The following is a 20,790-nucleotide window of genomic DNA, read 5'->3' as shown; positions in this document are numbered from 1 at the left end:
ATGAGGTTTCAAATAATAACCTGCCAAAATTTTAATTAAGGCAAACAAACTAATTGGATATGGTAATTGTGAGCCTCTAAGAGTGTTGCATCTCTGTGTCCAGGGGCAGAAACTGTATACTATTGATGGTAACACAGAACCATTTATGGAATGCATTTTTATCACATGTTATTTCAACCCATTTTTTTAATGCATGGGAAGAGCCTCATAAAAATCTCTAAATAAACATATGATTAGTTGCACATGTAAAATGAGGCCAAGTGGAGAAAATTAAGGCATTGAGAAGGTGCTGACATTTATTGAATATTTACTATATGCCAGACACTGACTTCGGAGAAGGTGATGGCACCCCACTCCAGTACTCTTACCTGGAAAATCCCATGGATGGAGGAGCCTGGTGGGCTGCAGTCCATGAGGTCTCTAGGAGTCGAACACAACTGAGCGACTTCACTTTCACTTTTCACTTTCATGAATTGGAGAAGGAAATGGCAACCCACTCCAGTGTTCTTGCCTGGAGAATCCCAGGGATGGGGGAGCCTGGTGGGCTGCTGTCTATGGGGTCACACAGAGTTGGACAAGTCTGAAGCAGCAGCAGCAGACACTGATTTATCATATTTGAACTTTTAAAAATACTTATTTTAATCTTTGAAAAGCAATAAAATATTGTGATACCCCTGTTATATTCTATGTTTTAATAGATGTAAAATTTATTTGTGGGAGAATAGAAAGATCTATAAAGTGGTACTTTTAGGAAAGAGCTGAAGCTCAGAGCAGACAATGCCCTTATTCTTATTATTCTATTGTGAGAATGATAGAACTTAAAACTTTCCATGTAGACTTCTTGGAAACTCAAAACTTTGATCGATGTTCAAGTCAATAATTTTACCTCAGTTTTTGTATTTTGTACAATCCATAATCTTTATAATTCTTTCTGTTCTTTTCATCTGTTTTTAATTTAAATTTTATTTTTTTACTTTACAATACTGTATTGGTTTTGCCATACATTGACATGAATGTACCACAGGTGTACATGAGTTCCCAGCCCTAAACCCCCCTCCCATCACTCTCCCCATATTATCTCTCTGGGTCATCCCAGTGCACCAACCCCAAGCATCCTGTCTCCTGTATCGAACCTAGACTAGCAATTCATTTCTTACATGATAGTATACATGTTTCAATGCCATTCTCCCAAATCATCCCACCCTCTCCCTCTCCCAGAGAGGCCAAAAGTCTGTTCTTTACATCTGTGTCTCTTGCTGTCTCACATATAGGGTTATCATTACCATCTTCCTAAATTCCATATATATGTGTTAATATACTGTATTGGTGTTTTTCTTTCTGGCTTACTTCACTCTGTATAATCAGCTCCAGTTTCATCCACCTCATTAGAACTGATTCAAATGTATTCTTTTTAATGGCTGAGTAATACTCCATTGTGTATATGTACCACAGCTTTCTTATCCATTCATCTGCTGATGGACATCTAGGTTGCTTCCATGTCCTGGCTATTATAAACAGTGCTGCAATGAACATTGGGGTACACGTATCTCTTTCAATTCTGGTTTACTCAGTGTGTATGCCCAGCAATGGAATTGCTGGGTCATAAGGCAGTTCTATTTATAGTTTTTTAAGGAATCTCCACACTGTTCTCCATAGTGGCTGTACTAGTTTGCATTCCCACCAACAGTGTAAGAGGGTTCCCTTTTCTCCACACCCTCTCCAGCATTTATTGCTTGTGGACTTTTGGATCACAGCCATTCTGACTGGTGTGAAACGGTACCTCATTGTGGTCTTGATTTGCATTTCTCTGATAATAAGTGATGTTGAGCATCTTTTCATGTGTTTGTTAGCCATCCGTATGTCTTCTTTGGAGAAATGTCTATTTAGTTCTTTGGCCCATTTTTTGATTGGGTCATTTATTTTTCTGGACTTGTGCTGCAAGGAGTTGCTTGTATATTTTTGAGATTAGTTGTTTGTCAGTTCCTTCATTTGCTATTATTTTCTCCCATTCCTAAGGCTGTCTTTTCACCTTACTTATAGTTTCCTTTGTTGTGCAGAAGCTTTTAATTTTAATTAGATAACATTTTTTTATTTTTGCTTTTATTTCCAATATTCTGGGAGGTGGGTCATACAGGATCCTGCTGTGATTTATGTCGGAGAGTGTTTTGCCTATGTTCTCCTCTAGGAGTTTTATAGTTTCTGATCTTACATTTAGATCTTTAATCCATTTTGAGTTTATTTTTGTGAATGGTGTTAGAAAGTGTTCTAGTTTCATTAGCACAGTTGGTAAAGGATCCACCTGCAATGAAGGAGACCATGGTTCGATTCCTGGGTTGGAAGATCCCTTGGAGAAGGGAAAGGCTACCTACTCCAATATTCTGGCCTGGAGAATTCCATGGACTATATAGTCCATGGGGTCACAAAGAGTCAGACATGACTGAGTGACATTCTCTTCTTTTCATCTTTTTTAAAAAACCAAACCCATGCTAGTCATTGAGACTGAGAGGAAGGAAACTAATTATAAAACTTGTATTTTATTTGCTATTTATTTATGTTTTTAGGTTTTATATGAAAAATAATGATATGGGGAATATCAGTAGCTCTGGATAAGGAATATCATTACTATTAAATTGGAACTGGATACTCTGTTTTCCAATCTTGTTACTTTTGTTACTTCAAACATTCAAGATACACCTTGACTACCCTATCATTTTCCTGTCTTCCATATGCAAAAAGGGTTCATGAAAAAATAGCTTTTCTATGGCTAAAAATTGTGGATTTCTTTTCCAAAGTGGAAGAGGATTAATAAACTTAATTGAAAAGACGTATGAACATATATGGTTTGACTAGGAGCCAAAAGTCTAAATTAATCAATTTAATGCAGAACCGCAGTAGTCACACCCTGCATACATCATGACTTAGAGTTTTTATCACTTTTAGTAACTTGCATGCTGCATGCTAAGTCACTTCAGTTGTGTCCAATTCTGTGTGACCCTGTGGACTGTAGCCTGCTGGTCCCTCTGTCCATGGGTTTCTCTGACTGGAGTGGGTTGCCATGCCCTCTACCCGGTGATCTTCCTGACCCAGGGATCAGACCCAAGTCTCTTATGTCTCCTGCATTGGTAGTCAGGTTCTTTACTGCTAGCTCCATCTGGGAAGTCCATTAGTAACTGATACTAAATATCGCCCTTAAAGATACATTGTACATGCTGTTACCTAGTGTCCTACCCCAGTCCTTATCTCTGGATTGTCTTTTCCTCACCCCTTCCACATTTGCCTCAAATATGACTGTTTCATGAAGGCCTATATTGATTAGTTTAATTAACACTCTTCCACAACCATCATCTGGTTTATGCAGCCCTATCATTTCTATTACATTTATTACTTTCTAAGGTAATATTTTGTTGCTACTATATCTCTCCATTAAGAAGTAAGCTCCATGGGCTGATTTGTTCATTAATTTATTGTGAAGACTTTGCCTGACATAAGTAGGTATTCACAAAATATTTGCCATTGAGCTAATAATATTTATGAGGAGTGGGATTAAAAATAATGCAGACAATAAAGTCTATGGTAAGAAGATATTTTTTGGATGAGAATTCAAACTGGCCAGTTTGATAAGAGGTAGAAAGTGAAAGAGGAGAGCAAAAAAGTTGGTTTAAAGCTCAACATTCAGAAAATGAAGATCATGGCATCTGGTCCCATCACTTCATGGGAAATAGATGGGAAAACAGTAGAAACAGTGTCAGACTTTATTTTTGGGGGGCTCCAAAATCACTGCAGATGGTGACTGCAGATGGTGACTGGAAGGAAAGTTGTGACCAACCTAGATAGTATATTCAAAAGCAGAGACATTACTTTGCCGACTAAGGTCCATCTAGTCAAGGCTATGGTTTTTCCTGTGGTCATGTATGGATGTGAGAGTTGGACTGTGAAGAAGGCATAGCACCAAAGAATTGATGCTTTTGAACTGTGGTGTTGGAGAAGACTCTTGAGAGTCCCTTGGACTGCAAGGAGATCCAACCAGTCCATTCTGAAGGAGATCAGCCCTGGGATTTCTTTGGAAGGAATGATGCTAAAGCTGAAGCTCCAGTACTTTGGCCACCTCATGCGAAGAGTTGACTCATTGGAAAAGACTCTGATGCTGGGAGGGACTGGGGGCAGGAGGAGAAGGGGATGACAGAGGAGGAGATGCCTGGATGGCATCACTGACTCAAAGGACGTGAGTCTGAGTGAACTCCAGGAGTTGGTGATGGACAGTGAGGCCTGGCGTGCTGTGATTCATGGGGTAGCAAAGAGTCAGACACGACTGAGCAACTGAACTGAACTGAACTGAGAGAGTATGATGAATAGTGAAAAGCAACTCTGTGTATGGATAAAACTGTTATTGTAAAAACTACAAATAAAAATGATTTGGAAGTGAAATTATGATATATTAAAGGTAAAAGAGCTAATGAATAACTCAAGATATTGTTTTCAATTTTTTATTTAACTTTATTTTGGTGATGGCCAAATTTGACCAGTGGGTATATATGTCAGGAAGTTACATAAATATAAAACAGAAGGTAGGAAACACTTCTTGGTTTTATTGGCTATAATTTAGACCTGTTGTTACTTATTATTAGCTCAGTTAGCCATGCATTGACTTATACCATTAAATAACTTGTGGAGTGTTATAGTACTTTGCTGGTCATCCAGGCAGCATATAATCTAGGCCTCCTCTGAGTTAACATAGTTATACCCTCTTGTCAATCATTGAGCCACTTTGTAAAAATGTATATGCATAATTTGTAGAACTGAAGGTCATTATGGTCTCTTCTGTGTGGAAATAATGTTTGTATTCCTCAGTTGGCCTACACGTATGTCATCAAGAAATATTTGTTAAGCAGACAGATATAAACTATCTTTCAAGGACAGGTATTATACTCATGGAGAATAAGACCACATTTTCTTTTTGAAAGAGGAAGCTTTTCCAGCAAGTCTTACTAACAAAATTTTGAGAGGCTATCATATCAACAATAATCTTATTAAGATCAAGAAGATAATGAAAGCAAAACAGCTTAGTGATAAGCATTTTTAAATTATTGTTATCTCTTTGAGTCTGACTCTAAGTTATGATACCGAAATCCAAAACACTTTTGTTGTGTTTCATTTTATAAATATGAAAATACTTATAATAATAGTGAGAAGATGATTCTAACACTTGGATAATTGATGATATTATGTATGATAAATTTTAATAATAAAAAATTATGTATATATGTTACCTGACACATTCTGAAATCTTTTTTAGCTACCTGTAGAATTTTACCACAAACCATTTTATACAAATGGGTGAAAACCCGTGCTTTATGTTAAAGTTCTCTTGACTTAAAACTAAAGGATGTACCAGCTACCAGATTCTAAAAATGACAGAAGGGCACTGTCTAGGCAGGTATGTGCATTTGGTCCTGTCAGATGCAATAGTCAGGCTGACCAATAGAAGGCTGTTTTCTGGAGATCACTCCTTCCTTGTAATAGACCTGAAACAAACATACATAGTTTCCTTATTCTTAGTGAGACTGTATACATTTATTGAATAAAAGGAACCCTTAATGGTAAGAAAAACGGACATTTGCTGCATATGTACTATGTACAAACACATTAATAGGTAAGTTATATACATTTCTAATATATGTACTGATAAAATGTTTCCATTTTTAAAAAATAAAGAATCTGAGACTCAGAGAGAAGAAATGGCTCTTACAAGGATAAAGCCTCCCCTTTACAATCCTATTTTCCTTGCTCAGGGTACTTTCCAGTAATCTGAATTTTTTTTTTTTTAAAGCCTCACATAATTATTATCAAATAATTTTGGGAAACACTGCTCTACCACTTACTACTTTCTTTGGAGTTGAAACGTGCCTTTTTGAATATAAGGAACAGAGAATTCTAAGTAACTCTATGGATGCAAAGCTTTATTATCTTTATGCTGTTTCTATACTCATGTATATATATATATATGTGTGTGTGTATATATATATATACATATATATACATATATATATATATATATATATATATATATATATATATATATATATGGGCTTCCCTGGTGCCTCAGAGGTTAAAGCATCTGTCTGCAATGTGGGAGACCTGGGTTCAATCCCTGGGTCAGGAAGTTCCCCTGGAGAAGGAAATGGCAACCCACTCCAGTATTCTTGCCTGGAGAATCCCAAGGACGGAGGAGCCTGGTGGGCTACAGTTCATGGGGACACAAAGAGTCAGACACGAGTGACCAACATATATCTATACACAAGCTGCCTCTGATGGCTCAGATGGTAAAGAATCTGCCTAGAATGCAGGAGACTAAGGTTCAGTCAATCCCTGGGTCAGGAAGATCCCCAAGAGAAGGGAATGGATACTGACTCTGGTATTCTTGCCTTGAGAACTCCATGGACAGAGGAGCCTGTCAGGCTGTAGTCCATGGGGTCTCAAAGAGTCAGACATGACTGAAAGATTAACACTTTACTTCACTATACTCATATAAGGTGCTTTCCAGGTGGCTCAAGTGGTAAAGAATCCACCTGCCAATTCAGGAGACACAGGCAGAAGACACGAGTTCAATCCCTGGGTCGGGAAGATCCCCTGGAAGAGGAAATGTCAGCCTACACCAGTATTCTTGTCTGGAAAATCCCAAGGACAGAGAAGCCTGGCTGGCTAGATGCCATAGGTCACAGAGAGTCAGACAAAACTTAGCAACTCAGCACAGCACACATAATCATATAAATGTGAAAGTCTTTTTAACATTTTGAAAATTAAAAGAAATTACTAAAGTATGTGATAGAAGATCAAGGTTGTGATGAAAGTGCTTAGCAAAATATTTAGGTAGGTTTAATTTTTAAAAGGTTTTTCCTAAGGCATTGTACTTAATAGATCACAAGCCTCTTTATGCAGATGGGCACATTTTCTTACACCTGGAATGATCCCAAAAGCATTATCTGTGGGAAGACCTTATTGTTTTAATTGTGCACTTATATTAGTCTGTGCGGAATCTGAGCAGCAATGTTAAATTACATTTCTCCATAGCTCCAAGGCTCTATACCTGTAATTAGTGGCTTCTGTTCTTTATTACACTGATCAGTAATGCAGCTCTATTCATCACCACAGTCTCAGTTAATTATCCTTGCTAATGACTTTTGTGGTGTAAAAAATCTACAGGACCCATTTGTAGATATTTTGCACTTAGATTAGACGGTAGGATTCCACAGTGAGCCGATAAACTGTTGGAAGGATGTTACCATGAGAGACGGTTACTCTCTTTCTATTGTATTTGCTTTGATTGAGAAGTTATAGAAGAGGGAATGTAATGTGATTTTTCACTTACAAGATTATAATACTCCAGATATGCAAGGAGGAGGGAAAGAAGCCAACCAGAATACAAAGAGAAAATTAAACTTTTTCTGTGTGCCTGAGCCAGTGGTAATACTTAGTGGCTGGTCCATCTAGTAGTGAAACTGAACGTGAATTTTATTTGATAAAAATGAAATTGCCACTTCAGAATGTGTTTAAATTTTAAAATATCTGATGTAGAGGAAACAAATCACATTGTGATTTTTCTGTTCCTTTTGGATTATTAGTTGGAATTTTAGAATAAATTACAGGTCTCCAGTATATATGATAGGAGAAGACAATGGCACCCCACTCCATTACTCTTGCTTGGAAAATCCCATGGACGGAGGAGCCTGGTAGGCTGCAGTCCGTGGGGTTGCTCAGAGTCGGACAGGACTGAGTGACTTCACTTTCACTTTCATCTTCATGCATTGGAGAAGGAAATTGCAACCCACTCCAGTGTTTTTGCCTGGAGAATCCCAGGGACGGAGGAGCCTGGTGGGCTGCCGTCTCTGGGGTCGCACAGAGTTGGACACGACTGAAGCGACTTAGCAGCAGCAGCAGCAGTATATATGATAAGTTAATAGCCAAGTAGTTTCTTTGGAAGACTCATATAGTTGAAACTTTCCCTAAAGATACTTAATTTTAGGAAGAGTTTCTAAAGTTTTTAACTTTATTATATATAATGAAATTAGGATAGACTAGAAATTATTTTCCAAGGTAATATGTATAGTTTCAGAGGCAATACAAAGTTTTCAAAATATTTCAGTGTTTTCTTTTAATCAAGTATATATCAAATTATCATTTACATTGTTTTAGAAAATTTTTTTAAGTGAGAAATTATTTGAAGAATCAAAGAGCAAAATGCTAAAATATATTATTAAAAGGTAACATTGAGATAATTATAGATCTCCATCCATCAAAATCAGGCTTCCCTAGTAGCTCAGATAGTAAAGAATCCTCCCGCAATGCAGGAGACCTAGTTTTGATCACTGGGTTGGGAAGATCCGCTGAAGAAGGGAATGGCTACCCACTCCAGTATTCTGGCCTGGAGAATTCCATGGACAGAGGAGCCTGGCATGCTACAGTCCATGGGGTCAAAAAGAGTCAGACATGACTACTTTCACTTGGTAGACTTGGATCCATCAAAATCAGGTAATTTTCATTGGTTATTTTGATTATGCAAAATAAATATTATTAATACAAAAATCAAGAAATGTTTTATTTGTCTTCAGAGTTCTGTTCTTATTTTTCTTAATTATTTTCTTAACTCAATGTACTCAGAGATTAGAACTGATATTTATTGTCAGATTCTGAGCTAAAATAGATGTTACAAAGTTTTTGTGTCCATATGAAAGTAAATGAATTTAACAGAAAACGAGGTGAAATCATTTGGTTGTATGGATTAATAAACTCTATGGAAGTTAATTCAAAACAATTTTTTAAAATAATATAAATTAAGTTCAGTGATTCACCTTTTAACACTACAATAACACTAAAAATGAGTATAATACCAGAACAAATAATCTTCTTGACAACTCTTTATGTACTTGCTTACTTTTTTTTTTTTTTTTGATGGTTGTCATCTGGAAATATTAACCTAAATCATTATGAGAAAGCATGCACACAGTATCCAAGATTCCATAATGGCAGACTTCAGTAGATCATTAAATCCTTGACTGCTAGAAATTCCCAAAGCACATAAATTTTTTTCTCAAAATTTAAAGAGATATTTTGATGTCAAAAAGAATCATAAGGTATAATGAAACAATTTAATATTATCCGAGCTGGGATAATTTCACCACTAAATGCATAAAATGTTTTATATTGAAAAATCTATCTGTATCTTCCTATTATCAGTCTTTCTGTGACTTCTGGTTATAAAGAAGGGCAAAATTTTATGTCATACTGTTTGAAACAAGAAAAACATCCTAGAAATTTCCACAAGTTAATATTCTTCCTCCACCCAATTTTACCTTCTTCTCCATTAAAGCACTTTGGGATAATGAATTTTAAGGATTAGGGTATATGTATAATGTACCCAATGACCCCTTCTATCCTAAAGATATCTCACAACCTGGCCTGACCTGGATGATCATACATAAACTTACTGCAACAGGTCAACTTTGAACAAATAACTTAAATTCTTAGATTAGCTTTACTTAAAATGTTCATTGAAAGGACTGATGTTGAACCTGAAACTATACTTTGGCCACCAGATGCGAAGAGCTGACTCAGTTGAAAAGACCCTGATGCTGTGAAAGATTGAGGGCAGGAGGAGAAGGGGATGACAGAGGATGAGATGGTGGGATGGCATCATCGACTTGATGGACATGAGTTTGGGTAAACTCCGGGAGTTGGTGATGGACAGGGAGGCCTGGCATGCTGTGGTTCATGGGGTTGCAAAGAATTGGACACGAATGAGTGACTGACTGAATTTTACTTTAATTGAAAAGTAGGGAAAACCACTAGAGCACTCAGGTATGACCTAAATCAAATCCCTTATGATTATACAGTGGAAGTGAGAAATAGATTTAAGGGATTAGATCTTATAGACAGAGTGCCTGATGAACTATGGATGGAGGTTGGTGACATTGCACAGGAGACAAGGAGCAAGAACATCCACAAGAAAAATAAATGCAAAAAAGCAAAATGGGTGTCTGAGGAGGCCTTAAAATAGCTCTGAAAAGAAAAATGAAATGCAAAAGAGAAAAGGAAAGATATACCCATTTGAATGCAGAGTTCCAAAGAATAGCAAGGAGTGATAAAGTCTTCCTCAGTGATCTGTGCAAAGAAGTAGAGGAAAATAATAGAATGGGAAAGACTAGAGATCTCAAGAAAATTAGAGATACCAGGGGAATATTTCATGCAGAGATGAGCTCAATAAAGGACAGAAATGGTATGGACCTAACAGAAGCAGAAGATATTAAGAATATACAGTCAAGAATACACAGAAGAACTGTACAAAAAGATCTTCATGACCCGGATAATCATGATGGTGTGATCACTCACCTAGAGCCAGATATCCTGGAATGTGAAGTCAAGTGGGCCTTAGGAAGCATCACTACAAACAAAGCTAGTGGAGGTGATGGAAATCCAGTTGAGCTAAAAGATGATGCTGTGAAAGTGCTTCACTCAATATGCCAGCCAATTTGGAAAACTCAGTAGTGGCCATGGGCTGGAGGTCAGTTTTCATTCCAATCCCAAAGAAAGGCAATACCAAAGAATGCTCAAATTATTGCACAACTGCACTCATCTGACATGCTAGCAAAGTAATGCTCAAAATTCTCCAAGCCAGGCTTTAGCAATATGTGAACCATGAACTTCTAGATGTTCAAGCTGAATTTAGAAAAGGCAGAGGAACCAGGGATCAAATTGCCAACATCCGATAATCATTGAAAAAGCAAGAGATTTCCAGAAAAAATTCTACTTCTGTGTTATTGACTATGACAAAGCCTTTGACTGTGTGGATCACAATAAACTATGGAAAATTCTATAAAGAGATGGGAATAGCAGACCACCTGACCTACTTCTTGAGAAACCTGTATGCAGGTCAGGAAGCAACAGTTAGAACTGAACATGGAGCAACAGACTGGTTCCAAATAGGAAAAGGAGTACATCAAGCCTGTATCTTGTCATCTTGCTCATTTAATTTAAGATGCAGAGTACATCATGAGAAACGCTGGGCTGGATGAAGCACAAGCTGGAATCAAGATTGCTGGGGGAAATATCAATAACCTCAGATATGCAGATGACACCACCCTTATGGCAGAAAGTGAAGAAGAACTAAAAAGTCTCTTGATGAAAGTGAAAGAAGAGAGTGAAAAAGTTGGCTTAAAGCTCAACCTTAAAAAAAAAAAAAAAAAAAAAAAAACAAACCTCAACCTTCAGAAAACTAAGATCATGGCATCTGGTCCCATTGGTACATGTTAAATAGATGTGAAACAGTGGAAACAGTGTCAGACATTATATTGGGGGCTCCAAAATCACTGCAGATGGTGACTGCAGCCATGAAATTAAAAGACACTTAGTCCTTGGAAGGAAAGTAATGACCAACCTGACAGCATATTAAAAAGCAGAGACATTACTTTGTCAACAAAGTTCTGTCTAGCCAAGTCTATGGTTTTTCCAGTAGTCATATATGCATGTGAGAGTTGGACTGTGAAGAAAGCTGAGCACTGAAGAACTGATGCTTTTGAACTGTGGTGTTGGAGAAGACTCTTGGGAGTCCCTTTCACTGCAAGGTGATCCAACCAGTCCATCCTAAAGGAAATCAGTCCTGGGTGTTCACTGGAAGGACTGATGTTAAAGCTGAAAGTCCAGTCTTTGGCCACATGATGCGAAGAGCTGACTCATTTGCAAAGACCCTGATGCTGGGAAAGATTGAAGGCAGGAGGATAAGGGGACGACAGAGGATGAAATGGTTGGATGGCATCATTTACTCAATGGATATGAGGTTGGGTAAACTCTAGGAGTGCTGATGGACTGAGAGGCCTGGCAAGCTGGAGAACATGGGGTCACAAAGAGTCAGACACGACTAAGCAACTGAACTGAACTAAATTTTATTGAAATGTAAATTGGGTATTGTAAACATTAGTTCAGTCACTCAGTCATGTCCGACTCTTTGCAACCCCATGAGTCACAGCACGTCAGACCTCCCTGTCCATCACAAACTCTCAGAGTTTACCTAAACTCATGTCCATCGAGTTGGTGATGCCATCCAGCCATCCAGCCATCTCATCCTCTGTCACTCCCTTCTCCTCAGGCCGTCAATCTTTCCCAGCATCAGGGTCTTTTCCAATGGGTCAACTCTTTGCATGAGGAGGCAAAGTATTGGAGTTTCACCTTCAGCATCAGTCCTTCCAATGAACACTCAGGACTGATCTCCTTTAAGATGGACTGGTTGGATCTCCTTGCAGTCCAAGAGACTCTCAAGAGGCTTTTCCAATGCCACAGTTCAAAAGCATCAATTCTTTGGTGCTCAGCTTTCCTCACAATCCAACTCTCACATCCATACATGACCACTGGAAAAACCATAGCCTTGACTAGACAGATCTTTGTTGGCAAAGTAATGTCTCTGCTTTTCAATATGCTATCTAGGTTGGTCATAACTTTCCTTCCAAGGAGTAAGCGTCTTTTAATTTCATGGCTGCAATCACCATCTGCAGTGATTTTGGAGCCCCTTAAAATAAAGTCTGACACTGTTTGCACTTTCTCCCCATCTATTTGGCATGAAGTGATGGGACCAGATGCCATGATCTTAGTTTTCTGAATGTTGAGCTTTAAGCCAACTTTTTCCACTGTCCTCTTTCACTTTCAAGAGGCTTTTGAGTTCCTCTTCACTTTCTGCCATAAAGGTGGTGTCATCTGCATATCTGAGGTTATTGATATTTCTCCCAGCAATCTTGATTCCAGCTTCTGGTTCTTCCAGCCTGTTATTTCTCATGATGTACTCTGTATATAAGTTAAATAAGCAGGGTGACAATATACAGCCTTGATGCACTCCTTTTCCTATTTGGAACCAGTCTGTTGTTCCATATCCAGTTCTAACCGTTGCCTCCTGAACTGCATACAGGTTTCTCAAGAGGCAGGTCAGGTGCTCTGATATTCCCATCTCTTTCAGAATTTTCCAGTTTATTGTGATCCACACAGTCAAAGGCCTTGGCATAGTCAATAAAGAAGCAGACGTTTTTCTGGAACTCTTTTGCTTTTTCTATGATGCAGCAGATGTTAGCAATTTGATCTCTGGTTTCTCTGCCTTTTCTAAAACCAGCTTGAACATCTGGAAGTTCATGAATCACGTGTTGCTGAAGGCTGGGTTGGAGAATTTTGAGCATTACTTTGCTAGCATTTGAGATGAGTGCAATTGTGTGGTAGTTACAGCATTCTTTGACATTGCCTTCCTTTGGGATTGGAATGAAAACTGACCTTTTCCAGTCCTGGGGCCACTGTTGAGTTTTCCAAATTTGCTGGCATGTTGAGTGCAGCACTTTCACAGCATCTTTTAGGATTTGAAATAGCTCAACTGGAATTCCATCACCTCCACTAGCTTTGTTCATAGTGATGCTTTCACTTTCTGATGACTTCACATTCCAGGATGTCTGGCTCTAGTTGAGTGATCACACCATTGTGTTTATCTTGGTTGTGAAGCTCTTTTTTGTATAGTTCTTCTGTGTATTCTTGCCACCTTTTCTTAATATCTTCTGCTTCTGTTGGTCCATACCATTTCTGTCCTTTACTGAGCCCATCTTTGCATGTTCCCTTGGTATCTCTAATTTTCTTGAAGAGGTCTCTACTGTTTTACATTCTGTTGTTTTCCTCTATTTCTTTGCATTGATTGCTGAGGAAGGCTTTCTTATCTCTCCTTGCTCTTCTTGGGAATTCTGCATTCAGATGCTTATATCTTTCCTTTTCTCCTTTGCTTTTCGTTTCTCTTCTTTTTGCTGCTATTTGTAAGGCCTCCTCAGACAGCCATTTTGCTTTTTTGCATTTCTTTTCCATGGGGATGGTTTTGATCCCTGTCTCCTTTACAATGTCACGAACCTCCGTCTATAGTTCATCAGGCACTCTATCTATCAGATCTAGTCCCTTAATCTCACTTCCACTGTTTATAAGCATTAAGAGAACCCAACTAAAGAAGCATTATATGAAATGGAAAGAATAAAAGGACTGTGTTTCATTTATGCCCCAACACTTTGATATCTATTTTAAAATAATTTAAGCATTTTTTCTCTAAGTTAAGTTCAGTTGCTCAGTCATGTCAAACTCTTTGCCACCCCATGGGCTGAGGCACACGAGGCTTCCCTGTCCATAACGAACTGCTGGAACTTGTTCAAACTCATGTCGATCAGGTCGGTGAGGCCATCCAAGCATCTCATCTCCCTGTTGTCCCCTTCTTCACCTGACTTCAATCTTTCTCAGCATCAGAGTCTTTTCCAATGAATTAGTTATTTGCATCAGGTGGCCAAATTATTGGAGTTTCAGTGTCAATATCAGTCCTTCCGATGAATATTCAGGGCTGATTTCCTTTGGGATGTTATCTGGTTGGATCTCCTTGCAGTCCAAGGGACTCTCAAGAGTCTTCTCCAACACCACAGTTCAAAAGCATCAATTCTTTGGTGCTCAGTTTTCTTTATAGTCCAACTCTCACATCCATACATTACTACTGGAAAAACTTTAGCTTTGACTGACCTTTGTTGACAAAGCAATGTCTCTGCTCCTTAATATGCTGTCTAGGTTTGTCATAGCTTTTTTTCCAAGGAGCAAGTGATTTTAATTTCATTGTTGCAGTCACCATCTGCAGTGATTATGAAGATAAAAAGATAAAGTTTAACACTGTTTCTACTGTCTCCCCATCTATTTGCCATGAAGTGATGGGACCAGATGCCACGATCTTCATTTTTTGAATTTTGAGCTTTAAGAATGCTTTTTCACTCTTGTCTTTCACTTTCATTAAGAAGCTCTTAAGTTCTTCTTTGTTTTCTGCCATAAGGCTGGTGTCATCTGCATATTTGAGGTTATTGATATTTCTCCCAGCAACCTTGATTCCAGCCTGTGCTTCATCTAGCCTGGCATTTCACATGATATACTCTGAATATAAGTTAAATAAACAGGATGACAATATACAGCCTTGACGTTCTCCTTTCCCTATTTGGTAACATTCTGTTGTTCCATTTCCAATTCTGTTGCTTGTTGACCTGCATGCAGATTTCTCATGAGGCAGGTAAGGTGGTCTGGTATTCACATCTCTTGAAGGATTTTCCACAGTTTATTGTGATCCACAGAGTCAAAGGCTTTGGCATAGTCAATAAAGCGGAAGTAAATATTTTTCTGGAACTCTCTTGCTGTTTTGATGATTCAGTGTATATTGGCAATTTGGTCTCTGGCTCCTCGGCTTTTTCTATATCCAGCGTGAACATGTGGAAATTCACAGTTCATGTACTGTGAAAGCCTGGCTTGGAGAATTTTGAGCATTACTTTACTAGCATGTGAGATGAGTGCAATTATGTGGTAGTTTGAGCATTCTTTGGCACTGCCTTTCTTTGGGATTGGAATGAAAACTGGCCTCTTCCAGTCCTGTGGCCACTGCTGAGTTTTCCAAATTTGCTTGTGTATTGAGTGCAGCCCTTTCTCTGCATCATCATTTAGAATTTGAAATAGCCCAACTGGAACTCCATCACCTCCACTAGCTTTGTTTGTAGTGATGCTTCTTAAGGTCCATTTGACTTCGAATTCCAGGATTCTCTCTAGGTTGATGATCACACCATTGTGATTATCTGGGTGATAAAGATCTTTTTTGTATAGTTCTTCTGTGTATTCTTTCCACCTCTTCTTAATATTTTCTGCTTCTGTTAGCTCCATACCATTTCTATCCTTTGTTGTGCCCATCTTTGCATGAAATATTCCCTTGTTATCTCTAATTTTCTTGAAAAGATGTCCAGTCTTTTCCATTCTATTGTTTTCCTCTATTTTTTTGCATTGTTCACTTAAAGTTTTTGTATCACTCCTTGCTATTCTTCAGAACTCTACATTCAAATGGGTATATCCTTCCTTCTCTCCTTGGCTTTTCACTTGTCTTCTTTTCAAAGCTGTTTGTAAGGCCTCCTCAGACAACCATTTTGCCTTTTCACATTTCTTTTCCTTAGGAATGCCTTGATCACTGCCTACTGTACAGTGTCATGAACTTCTGTCCATAGTTCATCAGGCACTCTATCAGATATAAAGGATTTGATTTAGTGTACATGAATAGTTTAGTGGTTTTCCCTGCTTTCTTCAATTTAAGTCGCAGTTTTGCAATAAGAAATTCATGATCTGAACCATAGTTCTGGTCTTATTTTTACTGACTGTATAGAGCTTCTCCATCTTTGTCTGCAAAGAGTATAATCAATCTGATTTCATATTGACTATCTGGTGATGAACATCACCTCTTATTTCTTTCACTGAATTAGTTGGCACTAGTGGTACAGAATCCTTCTGCCAATGCAAGAGACTAAAGAGACAGGAGTTCGATCCTTCAGTTGGAAGATCCCCTGTAGAAGGAAATGGCAACCCATTCTGTACTCCTGCCTGGAGTATTCCCTGCACAGAGTAGCCTGGTGGACTACAGCCCATGGGGTCACAATAAATTGAACACAGCAGAAGTGTCTACATACACACATTTGCAAATGAAGGATATCAGTCACATACTACCTGCACTGTGTTCAGTTATTCCCATTATGCTATTCATCTTTTGCTTTTGTTATGATAAAGATTTCCTTAGAGGATTTTAAAATAATATGTAACTATATATTTTAACTTAGATATAATGTTTCTGGCTTTCATCCTGTTTAATAAAAGATTTTGCCTAATCTAAGATTATGATTTGAGGGAATAAGAATGAGGAGAAGGGATTATATCCTCAATATATTCAACAGCTGTGGAATAGCACAAATGAAGGTAGGAAATATAGTGAGATGAAATTGATTTAGCCTTTATATGAGAACATTATCCAGATCTGAGTTTTCTCATCTATATTGTAAAAGTGTTGGAAGTCCATTTCATGTCTGAAATAGCTTCCTTGCTGACTCAGATGGTCAAGACTCTGCCTGCAGTGCGAGAGACTGGATCCATCTCTGGGTTTGTGATGATCCCCTGGAGAAGGTAACGGCTACCTACTCCAATATTCTTGTCTGGAGAATTCCATGGACAGAGAAGCCTGGCAGGCTATAGTCCATGGACTTTCATATAGTTGGACATAACTGAACAACTGAAACTTTCACTTTCATGTCTGGAATAGTATGATTAAAAAAAAATTATCTGGCGACTCAAAGTGATAAACACCATTTTTCCTTATCTAGTAGAAAGAAAATAAAAAATAAATGTGCAAATACCAATAAAAATGTTCACATAAATAAATAGCAGTATATTATCTAATTGAACACTCAGTTCCCTAGAATACAGGTAAAATTATAATTGAAAGAGAAGTAAGTCTCAACAGGCAAAATATGTGTTCTAATGCACAATGTATACCACTCAGAGTGGATAACAAACAATTAATTGAGTAAGATGAAGCATTTCCTGTGAGTCAAAAGCTTTTAATCTCAGCTGTATCATTGAACAGCTTGAAATGAAAAATGCAGATTTGGTTTTCTGAGGGATGAGACTACCTTCATCATTATGGTGTTCAGAAGTTAGTTTCTCCAGGAACAGACAGTTTTGCTTTTTTGTTGTTTTTTGAAGTTTTTTAAATTAAAGCTTCCCAGTAAATTAGAGAGCCATCTCCCACTCAGTGGCAGACAGTATGTCAAGAAAAGAGTCAAACCTATCCACCTCACCAAATACTCAGGTTTATTCATCTATACACAGTCTTCTATTTTATATTCTAAAAATTGATTCATTTCAAGGTGTATTGGAATGAACCCAACTGTTCATATGCTTTACTCTAACATTCAAGTCATGAATATATACATGATTTTAGAATGACATTTCTGTAGTTATTCCAATGGAACCAACTATGCACAAAAGTAGAATCACAATATTTCCTAAAAATAAAATTAGCCTTGTCAATGCCTTCATAAAATGAGAAATACTTGTATTTTGTACTGTAAGAGGTTGTAAGCCAGAAATGTGAAAGCTAAAATTTATTGTGTGTTGGAAATTATGCTGAGTAGTTTACAGGCTGTTTTTTTCCATAAAATAATGAAGTCCAAAATGTACTTAATAAAAAAGTCACATCTTGTGATAGCTTTAAACTACTGAAGGATATCTGCTAAGTCCATGAATAATAAAAGGTACTGAATGAATGTCCAAAATTAAGCATTTTATTTATCATCAGTACTCATAATTTTGGGGAATTTATATATGTGTGTGTGTGTGTGGTGTGTAAGATGTATACTTTAGCAATTACTTCTTATTTTTACTATTTTATAATGTTATGCAAGTATTCCCCTCTAGAAGGAAATGGCAACCCACTCCAGTATTCTTGCCTGGAGAATCCCATAGACAGATGACCCTGGAGAGATATAGTCCTTGGGGACTCAAAGAGTCAGACACGACTGAAGCTACTTAACACACGCAAGTATTCTGGGGCTTTCTGGCTTGCCCAGTGGTAAAGAATCCACCTACAATGGAGGAGACTCAGGAGATGTGTATTCAGTCCCTGGATCGGAAGATCCCCTAGAGAAGGGAATGACTACCCACCAGTATTCTTGACTGAAGAATTCCATGGGCAGAGGAGCCTGATGGGCTACAGTCCGTAGGGTTGCAAAGAACTGGACACGACTGAAGCAACTTAGCATGCATGTATGCAGGTATTTCATATTTTCTAAGTATTAAAGTACCCCGTAAAGTACCATAACTTATTAAAATTCTATGTGGTAGAAACCTACATGTAAGGGTACATTACAAGCTTTTCTGAAACTTCAAAGAGTAGAAACCTAAAATATAAGAATATTCTAAAGAAAATACTTCTCAGGTTACTCCATTCTACATAGTGAAAATAACAGACTTGTTGACACATGGATAGCAAGAAGTATATTATGGTGCATTCTTTTATTATTTTTTTAATATAAATCTTTATATGTCAACACATCATTAGGTTCCAAAAGAGATTATTAATACTTTGGCTGAAAACAAAATTCGCTAAGTGTTCTGATGACCTCTAGTGCCATCTCTATTAAAATGATTGTAAAAAGAACATTCTGGAATTTAACATTCTGTGTCAGTGCATTTCAATAGAAATACAATGTGAATCACATATGAATTTTGATTTTCTACTAACCCAATATCAAAATATTATCATTTTAATATTTATTCAGTATATATTAGTTCAGTTCAGTTCAGTTCAGTTGCTCAGTCATGTCTAACAATTTGCAATCCCGTAAATCACAGCATGCCAGGCCTCCCTGTCCATCACCAACTCCCAGAGTCCACCCAAACTCATGTCCATTGAGTCAGTGATGCCATCCAGCCATCTCATCCTCTGTCCTCCCCTTCTCCTCCAGACTCCAATCCGTCCCAGCATGAGTCTTTTCCAATGAGTTAACACTTCCAGTGACGTGGCCAAAGTACTGGGCTTTCAGCCTCAGCATCAGTCCTTCCAATGAATACCCAGGACTGATCCCCTTTAGGATGGACTGGTTGGATCTCCTTGCAGTCCAAGGGACTCTCAAGAGTCTTCTCCAACACCACAGCTCAAAAGCATCAATTCTTCAGCTCTCAGCCTTCTTCACAGTCCAACTCTCAGATCCATACATGACCACTGGAAAAACCACGGCCTTGATTAAACAGATTTGGCAAAGTAATGTCTCTGCTTTTCAATATGCTATCTAGGTTGGTCATAACTTTCCTTCCAAGGAGTAAGCATCTTTTAACTTCATGGCTGCAGTCACCATCTGCAGTGATTTTGGAACCCCCCAAAATAAAGTCTGACACTGTTTTCACGGTTTCCCCAACTATTTGCCATGAAATGAAGGGACTGGATGCCATGATCTTAGTTTTCTGAATGTTGAGCTTTAAGTCAACTTTTTCACTCTCGTCTTTCATCAAAAGTCTCTTTAGTTCATCTTCACTTTCTGCCATAAGAGTGGTGTCATCTGCATATCTGAGGTTATTGATATTTCTCCCAGCAGTCTTGATTCCAGCTTGTGCTCCTTCCAGCCCAGCATTATATATTTATAACTGGGGTAGGACTAAGACTTGATATCTGGAAAACATTGTATACTGACATCACACAGTCTGGACTAGTTACATTTCTGGACCACAGCCCATGTGGCCACCATAAAGGATCTTCAAGTTCTAGCAAATAGTGTGAGGAATTAAAAACCCTTTCTTAATTTTTCTTTAGTGATAATTTTATTAGTACTAATATTTTTCTATTCTTAAAATTCTGCTGTATCATTTTATTTTCTTTATCATTAAGATTCATTTTAATAGCTTGATGTAACAAAAATATCTTCAAAATGATATTAAAAGTAAAATGAATAAAATGTTTATTCTGTTAAGAAGGGAATATGATGAGAGAAAGTAGGAGATTTTGAGAAAGTGGAGGTTGATGCTGGAACTGGAGGACAGTACAGAAAGGTAAGTCTAAATTTATATTTTCAAGATTATTTACTATTATTTATTAATACAAGATGGTGGAAATACTATTATAGGAATAGCATCTGTATAGTTTATATTCAAACTATACAGTTTAGCCCAGAAGTTGACTTAGTAACTATTACATAAAGAAATTCTTTAGTAAGGATAAACTTTAGGTGTTGTTTTATTATTATTATTATATTATCACTGAAGCCTATAACAAAATTGGACTGAAGCTCATAGGGACTAATTGGTTTTTAATCAGTATGTCTGTTCAATTTGTTCAGACTTTTCAAATCAATTTATTCACAATTTTAGCTTGATTAGGATCTAAAGTTAACTGAACCTATTTGATAAGTT

This window comes from Ovis canadensis, chromosome 2 (genome assembly GCF_042477335.2).
Source record: "Ovis canadensis isolate MfBH-ARS-UI-01 breed Bighorn chromosome 2, ARS-UI_OviCan_v2, whole genome shotgun sequence".
Classification (NCBI taxonomy): Eukaryota; Metazoa; Chordata; class Mammalia; order Artiodactyla; family Bovidae; genus Ovis; species Ovis canadensis.
The sequence above is the reverse complement of the archived record's forward strand: the minus strand, read 5'-3'. Positions refer to the sequence as shown.